The sequence below is a fragment of the Pleurodeles waltl genome, chromosome 9, assembly GCF_031143425.1.
Source record: "Pleurodeles waltl isolate 20211129_DDA chromosome 9, aPleWal1.hap1.20221129, whole genome shotgun sequence".
Classification (NCBI taxonomy): domain Eukaryota; kingdom Metazoa; phylum Chordata; class Amphibia; order Caudata; family Salamandridae; genus Pleurodeles; species Pleurodeles waltl.
The window spans coordinates 748,688,004-748,704,473 of NC_090448.1; the positions used below are offsets into that span (position 1 = coordinate 748,688,004).

Here is a 16,470-nt window from a genome sequence, read left to right on the forward strand (position 1 = left end):
AGTGTGTGTTCCTCATGTATTGCCTGTGTGTACAACAAATGCTTAACACTACCCTCAGATAAGCCTACTGCTCAACCACACTACCACAAAATAGAGCATTAGAATGATCTCTTTTTGCCACTATCTTACCTCTAAGGGGAACCCTTGGACTCTGTGCAAACTATTTCTTACTTTGAAATAGTATATACAGAGCCAACTTCCTACACTGGGGATCAGGGATGACCTAACAAAAATATACACCACCCTGGTCACCACTGCAGGGGTGCTGGCTGACATGGGCAGGACCATGAGGGAGGCAGTGGCACAACAAAGGGCGCCTGACATTAGCCAAACCGAAGAACAGCCTTCCACCTCCGCCGGCGCTAGTGGACAGAAGGCCCCGCCACAGGACCAACAAGCCACCAGCACCCCACAACCTACAGAAGGAGAACCAACCCACAAACGGTCCCTGCGATCCAGGCAGGAGACAGAACATTGCCAAGACCCCCACCAGGAAACAGGACGCTCCTGATAAGTCACCCTTCTGTCCCACTTTGTTACCCTGTCCACCTTGAACTGCCATTGCTCCCCTTTCTACGCCCCCTTGGACAATGCACCTGTGATACCAAGAGACTGGACTCTACCATGGACTTTCCTCCACCATCACCCCAGCCCCTTGCACATACACCTATACTTATTAGCACCTAAATAAACACCCTTGAAAGAAATACCAATCTGGAGTCAGTCTAATGATTCACAAACGTATTAGTACAACGTTATCAAAGTATTGCAACGTATAAGTACAATGAAATATACTACAGCATGACCTTTGGTGGGCAGCAGTACATATAGCAGGAGCAAGAATGGGGCACAGAGATTTGAAAATAGAGAATCCAAAGGGAACAGTCAGAGGCCATAGACATAGGTTAAGAGGCTGCCTTGTACAATGTCCAACATATTACTGAAATGTTAAGTGGAGTTACAGTGTCTTAACTGTGTGCCACTGGAAGTACTGCTGTATTATATTTGTTTAGTTGTCAACATCTTCTTCCTCTGCCTCCTCTTCCTCACTGTCCACAGGCTCCACCGCTGCCACAAGACCATCTCCAGGCACATCCTCCTGCAGAAAAGGCATTTGGCGCCTCAAGGTCAGGTTGTGCAACATGAAACGGTGATCTGGCACACCTTCTTGGGTAAGTAGTACAGGGAGCCACCTGTCAGATGGAGGCACCGGAACCTGGCCTTCAGGAGGCCAAAGGTTCTTTCTATAATCCTCGTTGTACGCCCATGTGCCTCACTGTAACGTTCCTTGTCCTGGCATTCCTCACTGGGGTCAGTAGCCATGAGAGGTTGGGGTAACCAGAGTCACCTGTAAATATAGGGTGATAACTGTTAGACACACACTAACCCTTAGGGGCATTCACATACCCAGACCAACATATACTGGGTGGGGACCTTTGGCCTATTAGCCACACCTGGTGCCTCTGGAGTTGGCCCATCACATATGGGATGCTGCTATTTCTCAAGATAAAGGAGTCATGCACAGAGCCAGGATATTTGGCATTCACAGAGGAGATGTACTGGTCCGCCAAACACACCATCTGCTCATTCATCGAGTGATAGCTTTTTCTATTCCTGTAAACCTGTTCATTTCTCTTGTTGGGGGGGGGGGGGGCGGGAGTGGAAGGGGAAGAAATCGTGGAGTGTGGAGGAACAAATGCTACATGTGTACCATCAATGGCACCAATGATGCTGAAGATATGTCTCAGGGCATAAAAGTCAGCCTTCACTGTGGCCAAACCATCTACCTGGGGGAACACTATGTAGCTGCGCTTGTGTTTCAGCAGGGCAGACAACACTCTGGTCAACACGTTGGAGAACATTGGCTGAGAGATCACTTATGCCATGGCCACTGTTTGGAAGGAACCACTTGCCAGGAAATGGAGACTGACAGGACCTGCACTACAGGGGGAACTCCTGTGGGCTGGCGGATAGCTGACATCAGGTCTGGCTCCAATTGGGCACACAGTTTTTTGATTGTGGCACAATCAGGTCTGTATGTGATGATAATGTCTGTCCTCCACTGTCGCAAGGTCCACCAGGGTTCTGTACACCGGAGGATGCCGCCATCTCATATGCTGTCCCAGCGGTGAAGCCTATGGAAGAGAACGGTGAGCAGAGGGTCATATTTCCACATCTTTTGCACTAAGGTGGAATAATTTACTTTACAGAAGCAGTATGTTAACTCGAGAGTCAGTTGATGTGCCAATGTCTGCTGTGACGGAGTTAGGTGCCATGGCCTGTGCCCCCCTGAAATGGCAGCTGCCTGACCTGTGAGGAGGGAGTGGAAATGAGGTAGTTGCGCTGGCATTGTGCGCCGTCGCGGAAGGCGGTCGATGATCGCGGAACTTCGCATTGGTTATTATTGGGCCCTATGGGTTCCAGGAGCCAATGGCAATGTACGCCGGCAGTGATGGTACCCACCACTGCGGACGTGATCGCCATTTTCTAACTATTCACTCACTTGCTACCTTACCTTCAACAGGAGAGGACCTACACTGCAAGTGCTGCTGTGACATGTGTCTGGAAGGGACAATGGCTCATGTGTCTGGGGAAAGGGCCCCTGCCTTCTCTGCGGAGGAGTTGGAGAAACTGGTGGATGGGGTCCTACCCCAGTACACATGACTCTACGGTCCTCCAGACAAACAGGTGAGTACACTGTGAGCATGATGCGTGGGCCATGAATGTATGGAGTGCTGTGGATGTAAGCCACATGTTGGGGGGTGCTGAGGCGTCCTGGCCAGAGTGCAGCATGTAATGTGGTCAGTGTATGTGCGTCAGGGCATGGGTGGGAACTGGTGGGCAATGAGTATGACGGACCGGACGGGTGAGTGATTTCCTTTTCTGCTGTCTTTTACCTCCAGGTCAGCGCCCACCAGAAAAAGGGTATTTGGCGTACCATCGCCAAGGAGGTGCAGACCCTGGGGGTCTTTCACAGGCGGAGCACCCACTGCCGCAAGAGATGGGGGGGACTTGCGCCGCTGGTCAAAGATGACGGCGGGGGCCCAGCTGGGGCTGGCCTCCCAACGTGGAAGGGGTGCCCGTCGCACCATGACCCCCCCTAATGTTCCACATCCAGGCATGGCCTATCCAGAGTTGGATGGGTGCTTGAGGGCATCACAGCAGCCACAAGGGGGTGAGCACAGATTCAGAATCATGACTTTGCGCGCATTAAGGTGTTACCTGGGTGGTGGGTGGGGGATGTGGGGTGTGGGTGCCCCTAGGCCAAGGCGAACATGGCAGGGTAGGTCCCTTGTTGGGCAGGCTCTGGAGCACTCCTACCTCAATAGTGTAAATGGCTATCTACTACTGGGCAGGGTCCTGTGGGTTTCGGGTGTGCAGATGCTGGCGTTAGGCATTGTACCCCATGGGCTGGTGACTAGCTGTGTAACTGATAGTGCATGGCCTAGTGCATAGGACAGCTGCCTGTGTGTAGTGTACGCCAACGGTGGTGTTGTTGCTAGCATTGACCAAGTGTATCCTCTGTCTCGCCCCCCTCCTTTTTTGTTTTGTCACCCTGTCCTTGTGAGCATTAGCATCATCTGGTGGAGCAGAGGCACCGGCGACGGAGGGAGCTGCATCCCACACGGGCCTGGAGGCCGAATCCACCGAGGGTGAAGGGACCAGTGGGACGGAGGGCGAGGGGAGTACCACGACGGGGACAGGAGGGGAGACCACAGACAGCAACTCCTCCTCCGATGCCAGCTCCATGGTGGTGGCGGACACCTCTGTGCCCACCCCAACTACAGGTACAGTAGCCCCCCCACCAGCACTGCCCTCCCAGCAGCTCCTCAGCGTGTTTCCCGTGCCCGCTCACCAAGGAGGGTGGGCATCTCCTTCGCCGCAGGCACCTCAGGCCCTGCCCCAGTCAGCCCTGCTGCCCTCAGTGAGGAGGCTATTGACCTCCTGAGATCCCTCTCTGTTGGGCAGTCAACCATTCTGAATGCCATCCAGGGAGTCGAGAGGCATTTGCAACAAACAAATGCATACCTGGAGGGCATTCACTCTGGCGTGGCAGCCCAACAGAGAGCACTTCGGGCTCTGGCCTCAGCACTGATGGCAGCCATTGTCCCTGTGTCTAGCCTCCCCCCTCCAACTTCCTCTACCCAGTCCCAATCCCCTCAACCTCAGCCTATCCCAAGCACTCCTTCAGACCAGCAATCAACCAAATCACCACACAAAAGTGGCTCTGGTAAAACACAAGCACCACACTTCATCTCACAGGCACTCAAACAAGCACCATGCCCATGCACGCACACCAACATCCACTGCCTCCACTGTGTCCCCCTCCTCCTCCTCATCGTCCACCTCCCTCCCAATACCGTCTCCAATCACACCTGCATGCATACATCCTCATCCACTACCTCCATCACCAGCATGCCCATCACAACAAACCCGTCACTGCCAGTCACCACCCCCACAACCATGCACACGTCCCCTGTGTCCTCTCCTAGTGTGACCCCTCCTCCCAAAGTACACAAACGCAAGCACCCATCCACCCAACAGGCATCCACCTCACAACAGCATCCAGCCTATGCACCTTCTCCCAAACTCAGCAGACACCTCCTACAACCACTCCCTCTTCCTCCACTCCCAAACCCTCTCCATCTCCCCGTTGCAGTGTGTCTAAAAAACGTTTCCTGGCTAACGTTGACCTCTTCCCTACCACCCCCCTTCCTTCCCCTTGGGCCAGGGTGTCCAGATCCTAGGTCAGCACCTCATCCACCAAGTCTGCGCCCGCTGTTGTACCTGCAACTCCCAGAGGATCAAAGGGGGGCACCCGTCAGGCCAGGCAGTGTGCCACCAACCCCTGCAAAGGACCAACCCATTCCGCCACCAGCCAAGGTGAAGAAGGGGCCAGCATGCAGCACGGCCAAGGAGCACGACCCACCCAGCAAGGCCTCCTCCAAAACTCAAGCTGCCAGTGCCAAGGTCCCAGCAGCATCTGCCAGGGTGAGAAAAGGGCAGAAAAGCCAAGGCAAGGCACTTCAGGCCTCAGAGGCTCCAGGTGTGGGCCTGGTGCCCACCATCAGAACCGACAGCCCCGCCACCTGTACCACAGCAAGCACCACCACCTGCCCCGCCGCTGCCACGACAACTGTTAGCAGCAGCATCCCCAGTGGGCAGCCGGGCTGGTGCCTCCCTCCACCACTACCAAAACCTGCACCACGTACAGCACCACCTCATCCCTGCCGCAGGCACCGCCACCTGCACCGCCATCTGCCCCGCCGCTACCACAACAACTGTCAGCAGCAGCATCCCCAGTGGGCAGCCATCCAAGGCTGCAGGAGACGGCCTGGTGCCTCCCACCACCACTGGAAGCACCCACACCAACACCGGCACTATCCACACTATGCAGCCTTAGTCGTTGCAGGATGGAGTTTGGCACTGCCTCCATGGAGTATCATGCTACCTGTTCCCTGCAAATCTCGTGCCTCAGACACAGAGGTGAGGGAATGTGAACTGCCACACCCCAAGTGCAGCATCACTGGGCACAAAGCCCCCTCCAGAACCAGTGGAGAAATGCATCCACTCCCCCTATCCTTGGGAGGATGAAGCAGACTGGGCACAAAGCCCCCTCCAGAACCAGTGGAGATGCCACCCCTTTGAGAGACTGTGGCTTTGCACTCCCCAGGAGCAAGCAGTGGGCAACCCACCCACTATAGAGACTGTGGCTTTGCACTCCCCAGGAGCAAGCAGTGGGCAACCCACCCACTATAGAGACTGTGGCTTTGCGCTCCCCAGGAGCAAGCAGTGGGCAACCCACCCACTTGAGAGACTGTGGCTTTGCCCTCCCAGGAGCAAGCAGTGGGCAACCCACCCACTTGAGAGACTGTGGCTTTGCACTCCTCAGGACATCGCTGTGGGGATGGAGCCCCCTCGAGGAGCAGTGGCGTAGTACCATCTTCCAGCTGAGGTGCCCCCCCCTTACCCGTCCCCCTGAGGTGCCTGTGTGTTTTCGACCTGATGCCCCTGCAGTGTTCTCTCCGTATTGAGGCAGGAGTCAAGTGTGGGCTTGGCCCAGGATTTTTGGCCCAGTGGGCCACGGACATTTGCAAAGGACAGTGTACCGCCTTCTTTATATATTGTAAATATTTGTATATACTGTTTTTCTATTTGTTAAGTATATCTGCCTATTTCTAAAATATCACTGATTTAACTCAATTCCTTTTGTCCTTGTGTTCTTCCAGGGGGTAACGGGGTGTAAATGTAATGTCGAGGCATGTGTTTGTGTGTATGGTGTTGTGGGTTGAGGTGTTGCGTGTGTGTGTCACTCTCTTTTTCCTCTCCCTCTCCCCTGTGTGCTAGGTACAGTACTCACCGTGGTCATCACCGCCGCATCCTGTGATATTCCTTGTGTATGAGGAGGTAGATCAGCATGGGGAGAACCTGCAGCTCGGGCTCCATGGAGTCCTGGTTCTTCGTTGATTGTCGGAAGGTGAGTGGTTTCCCTTCCAAAAACTGCTTCCACCATGCTTATGATGGCGTTGGTACCGCCCTGGAAAAGCTGGCGGATTGGTGGGTTGTAGTAGTGTTGGCGGTACATTGTCTTCCGCCTGTCTGTTGGCAGTGACCGCCGCGGTGTTTGTTGCTACTGCCGTGGCGGTCGGTGTGTTAAAGTGGCTGTCTGAGTTGGCGGTTTCCACAGTGGTCGTGATCCCATTTTTGTTACTGCCGGCCTGTTGGTGGTATTACTGTCGCTTTAATACCGACCGCCAGGGTTGTAATGAGGGCCAATGTTTCCTTCACCTCCTCTTCCTTGATCCCCCGTTGTAGGAGTTTCTCAAGAGACAGAACAGTTTCAGAAGAGTGAGCTTCTTTCTTGCACTTTGAGGTCTTTATTTTTGCTCTAAGGTAGAATCCCTCTGTCTTTCAGGACTCTATGTATCTTTTTGTTGTCAGAATTTGCAGTCCTTCACCAAACGTGTTGAATGAAGGCCTGAACATGCCGTTTTCCATCCACTTGAAGGACAATTCAGAAAAAAGGATGGCATTTTCTGTGAAAAATTCCCTTCACAGGTTACAAAAAGTTGAGAAAAACATAGCTACATGTTGGAGATGTTGAATGACAAAGAGAAAACTTCGATCCTGAAGAAAAATTTGTTAATTAAACCCTGAAGTGTTCTGAGATCCTCTCAGCAAGTACCGGAAAAAAGAAATGAGCTGTGAGGCAAATTGCCAGGACAGTGCATGCTGGGACAGATAAGCGGTTAGAGTCTTAAAAGAACAGCACATCACATTAGTGTCTTCGACCATGACCTGACAGCCACCTTTTCCCCGGTCTTAGCAGAGAGGGTGAAAGGTCATTTATGATACTGTTACACTGACCTTCAGGGTATGGTGGTCACTGTGCATAGGTGGGAATATTCTACATTAATGACTATCAGTGAGGATCCTACAATGCACAAGCAACATTATCACCTTGTCACCTTCTAGTTGTTACCCAACAGAGGACAATTGGTTATCAAGGCACTGCAATATCTCTGAGAAGAGTGCTCAGCCGTACACTTGAGAAGATGCATGTCATATGTAGAATTAGTGACAAACCAGTTACTTACCTACGGTACCTCCTTACCTGGTAGAGATGATACCTAGCTGCATGTTCCTTACCTTTAAATTCTCCCTAGGCTTCAGGCTGGATCTGGAAGATTTTTGTGAGCAGTACACCCCTGCATGCTAGTAGGTGGCGTTGATCAGTTCCGCTTCCGTGCTATATACGATGTTGCATGACCTATATATGCACCACCAGGGCGTGCCAACGTCAGTTTCTTTTCACGACTTTCCATGCCAGAAGCGCAGAGCCATGAAGAACACTGACTTCTGGTGTGTCAAAACTAAGGCCCTGAAAGGGGAGTCCCTGCCCCTAGAAATCAGTTCACAGAGCAGGGAGAATGTGTGGGCCAGTATGGAATCTGCAGCTAGATATAGTCTCTACCAGAAAGGTCATTACCAAAGGTAAGTAGCTTGTTCATCTGATAGAGACTTCTAGCTGCATATTCCTTATCTTTAATTTGATGATATCCCTGGGGGTCTGCAAACTAAGATCCCACTTAAAAGTTCTGCAGGTCTGAACGGGCAAAGTCCCCATCCCTACGGACCTGAATGTCCAGGCAGTAGTGTTTGGTAAAAGCGTGCAAAGATGCCCATGATGCTGCTTGATAGATGTTCAGAAATAGAACTCCGTGTGCTAACTTAGTGGTCGCACCTTTAGCTCTGGTAGAATGAGTGTGCAACACTTTTTTGGGGTGGGGGGGTGGAGGTTGCTTTTTGGCCAGTGTGTAGCATATCTTAATGCAGAGTACGACCCATCAAGAGATGGTCCACTTCTGCACTGCCCAACCTTTCTTCTCACCCACATACCCTACAAAAAGTTGGTGATCCACCCTGAACTCTTTTGTACGATCAAGGTAGACCACCAACTTTCTTTATGGGTCCAGGCAGTGGAGTCTCTTCTTCCTTATAAGAATGTGGAGCTGCATAAAAAGTAGGCAAGGTGATGGATTTGGCCTACATGAGAGGGCATGACCAGAAAATAGGCCTTAATGCAAAGCACCACTTTGTCAGGATAGACAGAAAAGTAGGTGCAGCTTAGATGACAATGCCTGCAGCTCACTCACTCTGAGGGAAGATGTAATTGCCACAAGGAAGACTGTTTTCAATGTGAGAACCCTGAGAGAGCAATTGTGGGGAGGATCGAAAGAAGCACACTTCAGAAAGGTCAGAACCAAATACCGATCTCACTGGGGCATTATGAATGGGGATGGAGGAAAAAGATGTGTAAGACCATGAGGAACCTTTGTACAATAGAAGACTTAAACAAGGAGGGCTGATTCGGCAACCGCAAAAAAGCAGAAATAGCAGACAAATATCCCTTGAGAGTGCCTACAGCAGAAACCCGTTGGCCAAGGGTCAGAATGAACAACAGTACCTCAGAGAGAGGGGCAGAAGGGGGGAGGGAGTCAACAGATGTCTGTGCACTATGCCCCAAATTTCTTCCGACAGGGGCAAACCGTTTTGGTGGAGGGACACCTGGCTGACAGGCTTTGTGAGGCAGGTCAAAAGCTGTCAACTGCCATCCCTCAATCTCCACGAAAGAAGGCGCATAAAGGACAGGTTCGGGTGGTGAAGCCCCCCCCCCCAAATACTGCTGCGACAGAAGATCCTCCCGAAGGGGCAGTCTGATTGAACGATCAATAGACATGCTCGGTACCTTGGGTTACCGGACTGTCCCTGACAGTCCGGAGCCCACAGATTTACTGGGGCCTACCCATTCTTGATCTTCTTGAGAACTCTGGGCAGGAGTGGTGTGGGCGGAAAGGTATACATTGTGGAGTGCAAACTTTATTAATAAAATTTATGACACTTAAATATAGTGTGAAGTAACATGAATTAAAGACTTAATTGAAATTGTGTATTAATAAATAAAAATGTGTAGCTGATATGGTAGACACCATATACAACATGCATAAGTATGAAAATAACTGCCTAATGAAAATGTATTTTGTTTATTCATAATTAAATGTACTGAAAAATGAATATTAATATGAACTAAAAGGATTAGTAGTTTAAATATTATGAAATGTTTTATTCTTCATGTTTTAGCATTGGTTTTAAAAAGACCTCACGTTTTAGTAATTTTCCAGAGGCAGTGTTTTCAAAGAGTTAAAGCTGCAAAATAATGTTTCGACAAGCATCCTGTGTGATTTGCTCACTGTGGAAAAGTTATGTTCTTATGTTGCAACATTTGTCTGTCTTCCTGGGATGAGAGAATGTGTACCCAGGAACAATAGTCTTCAGTGCTCATGTGTAACCTGCAACAATTTTATTCTACTGCAAAAACTAGTGACTACTTTGAGAAGAAAAAAGATATTTCTGAAACATGGAGAAAAGCTAATTGGCTGAACACTAAGCCACCCCAGAGACTGACCAATAGAAACTTAGGTAGTTGCTTTCAAAGGATTTGATATAGGAAAGTTTAAGGTGAGGTAGAGTAGATTCCATTTCACTTCAGTGCAGTTTAGATGTCTTAGTTTTTTGTCTACGATTCTGGCAGTTCAGATTCATTAAGCCCAAACTATACTGAACAGTTCCCTATTATGCCATTGCCCAATTAAAGAAGACCAGAAGATGCTCTACTGATGAAGACATAGCTGCTTGCTGATCCATTTAGGAGAGGTAACCTGTAAGGAAATGCCTCCTTGGCATGGTTACCCCCTGACTTTTTGCCTTTTGCTGATGCCAGTTATGATTGAAAGTGTGCTGAGACCCTGCTACCCAAGCCCCAGCACCAGTGTTCTTTCCCTAAACTGTACCTTTGCTTCCACAATTGCCACAGCCCTGGCACTCAGATAAGTCCCTTGTAAATGGCACCCCCGGTACCAAGGGCCCTGATGCCGGGGAAGGTCTCAAAGGGCTGCAGCATGTCTTATGCCACTCTAGGGACCCCTCACTCAGCACATGCACACTGCCTCACAGCTTGTGTGTGCAGGTGGGGAAAAAATGACAGTCGACATGGCACTCCCCTCAAGAGTGCCATGCCAACCTCACACTGCCTGAGGCATAGGTAAGTCACCCCTCTAGCAGGCCTTACAGCCCTAAGGCAGGGTGCACTATACCACAGGTGAGGGCATATGTGCATGACCACTATGCCCCTACAGTGTCTAAGCAAAACCTTAGACATTGTAAGTGCAGGGTAGCCATAAAGGGTATATGATCTTGGAGTTTGTTTAACACAAACTCCACAGTTCCTTAATGGCTACACTGAAATCTAGGAAGTTTGGTATCAAACTTCTCAGCACAATAAATGCACACTGATGCCAGTGTGGAATTTATTGTAAAATGCACCCAGAGGGCATCTTAGAGATGCCCCCTGAATACCAGTCCGACTCCTAGTGCTAGGCTGACCAGTTTCTGCCAGCCTGCCCCAACCAATCGAGTTGCTGGCCACATGGGGAGAGTGCCTTTGCTTACGGTGCGGAAATATGGTGATTTTCAGATAGCAGCAAAATATCGGTTGGCAAAAATAATTTTGCCAGAGCCCTATTTGCTTGCCCAAAGAGCACCCCACTAAAACCCTTTGTTGCTAGATTTGGGTTTTAAACGTATATTGGATCTGATTATTCTAAAACCGCTACTATATTGGGTGAGAATTTGGACGGCACCAGAACTTGTCATATATAGAGATTCCTTCTGTGACCTTCTGAAGAGACCAAATGTGACTTCCATTCCATGGGTCAAACATGTGTCCAAATGGTTTCACATTTTGGGATTGAAATGTTTTTGGGAAAATCCCCAGGGTCTGGAGAAGTCACACAGTTCCATTATGAAAACATCTTATTGGTCCTACGTAAGGAATGAATTAACTCGTAGTAATTTAGATGGCCGTTTGACTGTCTCATTCTTGGACTTTAAATCGATCCCTCACTTCAAACCTTATATGGACCTTATTTCTGACTTGCGGGGGAAGGGGTTGTATGCTCGTTTCCGATTTGGGAGTCTCCCACTGTTATCCCTGACCAGTAAATGGGGGTCTGTTCCCTTGTCTGATCTGTGCCCCATTTGTTCTGGTAGTCCAGAAACCGAGGAGCACTTTTTGTTTTTTTGTCCAGTCTATTCTGCTCCTCGATCCAAATGGATTTGCACCACTTGTCTTGGTCTAGGGGGACCCAATATAGGGTGGCGATGAGAATTTTAAGGAGCAATACATCGAAACCCTTGTTTGTTGCAGTTAGCAAGTTCCTTGTGGCAGCATGGCATATAAGAGTTTTCTTAAACAGTAGCTTTTATGAATTTCTACCTTTTGTATAATATTTTAACCTTTTATTAACATATTATATTTTATACTTGTATCAGCGAATCCTTGTGAAGTATGGACACAAGAAGAGTTTTCTAAATGGTAGTTTTTCATGAATTAGTTTTATGTCTATTGTATTCCAAATTTTTATTTATATGCTTATATTCTTGTATTTTTATATTATTCCTTTTTTATGCTTTTATTATATTTGGACTGTATTTATGCTTTGATGGTCTAGTAACCGAATAAAGCAGTGTTGTTGTGTGTGAGTGCCTTTGTCACTCTGTGGCCAGGAACAAAGCCTGTACTGGGTGGAGGTGCTTCTCACCCCCCCGCAGGAACAGTAACACCTGGCGGTAAGCCTCAAAGGCTCGCCCCTTTTGTTACAGCGCCCCAGGGCATCCCAGCTAGTGGAGATGCCCGCCACTTCGGCCACTTCCCCCCACTTTTGGCGGCAAGGCTGGAGGAGATAATGAGAAAAACAAGGAGGAGTCACCCTCCAGTCAGGACAGCCCCTAAGGTGTCCTGAGCTGAGGTGACCCCTGCCTTTAGGAATCCTCCATCTTGAGATTGGAGGATTCCTCCAATAGGATTTGGGATGTGCCCCCCTCCCCTCAGGGAGGTGGCACAAAGAGGGTGTAGCCACCCTCCAGGACAGTAGCCATTGGCTACTGCCCCCCAGACCTAAACACACCCCTAAAGTTAGTATTTAGGGGCACCCAAGAAACCAGGAAATCAGATTCCTGCAACCTGAAACAAGGACTGCTAACCTGAAAGCCCTGCAGAGACGACTGAGACGACAACTGCTTTAGTTCCGGCCCTACCGGCCTGTCTCCAGACTCAAAGAAAACTGCACAGCGACACATCTGACAGGGACCAGCGACCTCTGAAGCCTCAGAGGACTGCCCTGAACCAAAGGACCAAGAAACTGCCGTGAGCAGTGGCTCTGCTCAACAACAAGCAACTACTTTGCAACTTCTAAAGACTTCACTCTTCCTGCCAGAAGTGTGAGACTACACCTTCTGCACCGGACGCCCCCGGCTCGAGGTCCAGAGAACCAACACCACAGGGAGGACTCCCAGGTGACTGCGACCACGTGAGTAGCCCGAGTCAACCCCTTTGGGCCCCCACAGCGACACATGCAGAGAGAATCCAGAGGCTCCCCCTGACCGCGACTGCCTGTAACAAGGAACCCAACGCCTGGACCAAGCACTGCACCCGCAGCCCACAGGACCAGAAGGAACCGAACCTCAGTGCTGGAGTGACCCCCAGGCGACCCTATGCCTAGCCCAGTTGGTAGCTGGCCCGAGAAGCCCCCCCGTGCCCTGCCTGCACCGCTAGAGTGACCCCCGGGTCCCTTAATTGATTCTCATACAAAACCCGACGCCTGCTTTGCACACTGCACCCCGCCGACCCAGTGCCGTGGAGGGTGTGTTGTGTGTGCCTACTTGTGTCCCCCCAGTGCACTACAAACCCCCCCTGGTCTGCCCTCCGAAGACGCAAAAACTGGTAATAAATTAGATAATTCTAATGCTCTATTTTGTGATAGTGTGGTCGAGCAGTTAGGCTTATCAGAGGGTATTGTTAAGCATTTGTTGTACACACACACACAGGCAATAAATGAGAATACACACTCAATGACTTAACTCCAGGCCAATAGCATTTTTTATATGGAAAAATATTATTTTCTTAATTTATTTTAGAACCACAAGATTCAGATTGCAGGTAAGTACATTAAATGTAAGGTACTTTGCATAGGTATAGATAGAACTTTGAATCAAAATAGTAATGTACACAGTTTGGCATAAAACTGCAATAAGCTATTTTAAAAGTGGACAGAGCAAAATTCAACAGTTCCTGGGGAGGTAAGTACAGGTTAGGTTTTGAGGTAAGTAAAGCCCTTACAAGTTCAGTCTACGGGGCATAGGCAGCCCACCGTTAGGGGTTAAAGTCAACCCCAAACACCCCGCACCAGCAACACAGGGCTGGTGAGGTACAGAGGTCAAAGAGAGGCCCAAATAACATAGTTGCCTATGGTGACTAGGGGTGCTCCTGTTCCAATCTGCTAGCAGGTAAGTACCTACGTCCTCAGGGAGCAGACCAGGGGGGTTTTGTAGAGCACCGGGGGTGTCCGAAGTAGGCACACAAAGTACACCCTCAGTGGCACAGGGGCAGCCGGGTGCAGTGGGCAAACAAGGCGTCGGGTTTGTAATAGGAATCAATGGAGGGACCCGGGGGTCACTCAGACGATGCAGGCAGGGAACAGGCAGGCTTCTCAGGCCAACCAATTGGGCAAGGGTGAGGGCCGCCTGCTGGTCACTGCTACACCAGAGGTTGATTCTTCACAGGCCTGGGGGCTGCAGGTGCAGTGCTTCTTTCAGGCGTCGGGTTTCTTTGTTACTGGGCAGTCGCAGTCAGGGGTGTCCTCGGGATTCCCTCTGCAGGCGTCGTCGTGGGGGTGCAGAGAGGTCGGCTCATGGGGGACACGTCGTCTGAGTCGCCTGGGGGTCCTCTCTGCAGCTTGGTTTCTCTGGACACGGGCCAGGGGCGTCGGGTGCAGAGTGTTGGGGACTCACGCTTCTGGAGTGAGGGGGGGGGGGGGGGGAGTCCCTTTAAAGATGGTTTCTTCTTGTTGCTTTAGACAGGGCCGCTGTCCACCGGAGTTTCTTGATCTTTTGTAGTTGCAGGGCAGACCTCGGAGTCGGCAGAGGTCGCTTGGCCCACAGGATGCGTCGCTGGTTTCAGGTTCTTTGAATCAGGAGACAGGCTGGTAGGGCTGGGGCCAAAGCAGTTGTCTTCCTTCTTCTCTGCGGGGTTTTCAGGTCGGCAGTCCTTCTTGTTAGGTTGTCAGGCATCTGATTTCCTGGGTTCAGGGTTACCCCTAAATACAAAATGTAGGGGTGTGTTTAGGGCTGGAGGGCAGTAGCCAATGGCTACTGTCCCTGAGGGTGGCTACACCCTCCTTGTGCCTCCTCCCTTTGGGGAGGGGAGAAAATCCCTAATCCTATTGGGCTAAATCCTCCAAAGCAAGATGGAGGATTTTCTAAGGAGGGGTCACATCGGCTCTGATCACCTAAGGGGTGGACCTGGCTGAATGGGTGACTCCTCCTTGTTTTCCTCATAAAATCCCCTGACTTGCTGCCAAAAGTGGGGGCTGTGACTGGGGGGGGGGGGCAGGCATCTCCACTAGCTGGAGTGCCCTGGGGTGTTGTAACACCAGGCTTGAGCCTTTGAGGTGAAGCACCTCCACCCACGATAGGTTTTGTTCCTGGTCACAGAGTGAACAAAGGCAGTCACCCCCCATGTGGCCATAAACTAGTCTGGAAGTGGCAGGCTGGCAGAGACCGATCAGCCTAGCACTAGCAGTTGGGCTGGCATGCCTCTGTGTGCATTTCTCAATAAATCCCACACTGGCATCAGTGTGGATTTTTTTGTGCTGAGAAGTTTGATACCAAACTTCCCAGTATTCAGCGTAGCCATTATGGAACTGTGAAGTTTGTGTTTGACAAACTCCCAGACCGTATACTCTTTATGGCTACCCAGCACTTACAACGTCTAAGAATTGACTTAGACACTGTAGGGGTGTAGTGCTCATGCAGCTATGCCCTCACCTATGGTATGGTGCACCCTGCCTTAGGGCTTTAAGGCCTGCTAGAGGGGTGACGTACCTATGCCACCGGCAGTGGGTTGTGGGCATGGCACTCTGAAGGGAATGCTATGTCGACTTAGTATTTTTCTCCCCACCAGCACACACAAGCTGTGAGGCAGCTTAGAGACCTTCCCTGGCCACAGGGCCCTTGGTACCAGGGGTACCTTTTACAAGGGATTTATTGTGTGCCAGGGCTGTGCCAATTGTGGAGAAAAAGGTACTGTTTTAGGGAAAGAAGACTGGTGCTGGGGCCTGGTTAGCAGGGTCCCAGCACACTTTCAATCAAAGCTTGCATCAACAAAAGGCAAAAAGTTAGAGGGTAACAAAGCCAACAGTGGCATTTTCCTACAGTCACTCTGCCCAAAAATGATGCGCCTGGCCTCTTAAAACTCTCGGAGTCGGGCATGGGGAGGAGCGGCAGGGTAGGGTCACGATCCCAACTTCAGAAGTTGCTAGAACCTACTGGTCTTCTTTGTTGCTCCTACTGATAACTGTCTATTTTCCAACCTGTTGAATAAAGTCCATTTTATTCTTTAAGTTAAAGCAATGTCTGGACATTGAGATTATTAAGTGTTTTATTGTGCCCTACTTTATCTGAATTTCTAATTCACTCCACTTTCTAGTTAGTCTGGACTGTTAATCCTTCTTGCTTAGAGAAAGTTGCATGTCTAAAAGAAGGAACTTAAGTATTCAATTGAAATGCAAAAGTATTGTGGCCTCTGCACATAAAACAGTATCATGTAGGATACTGCCCTTAGAATAGGCTTGCAATCACTGCAACAGATACACCATCAAGTGGCCAGTACACTACATGCTACAATGTAAAAACGGAAACAGGAAATACAGTTGGTACTCAAATAGATGGAAGAGGTGTTCCAGTAGTGACATCACTGTTCTCAAACTGACAAAAACAGAAAGTAAAAAACGATCAATATGAACTATGGAATTATTTTTGGTCGTTTTTTTCTAAGCTGAACACGAAGGAGAT

The 16,470-nt window shown here is 50.0% G+C and overlaps 1 protein-coding gene across 3 annotated transcripts in view; it reads right to left on the reverse strand.

Moving 5' to 3' along the window:
- The window catches only part of PCNX3 (pecanex 3), a 707,803-nt gene that overhangs the window by 116,431 nt on the left and 574,902 nt on the right, over positions 1-16,470 (reverse strand). The window lies entirely within an intron of this gene.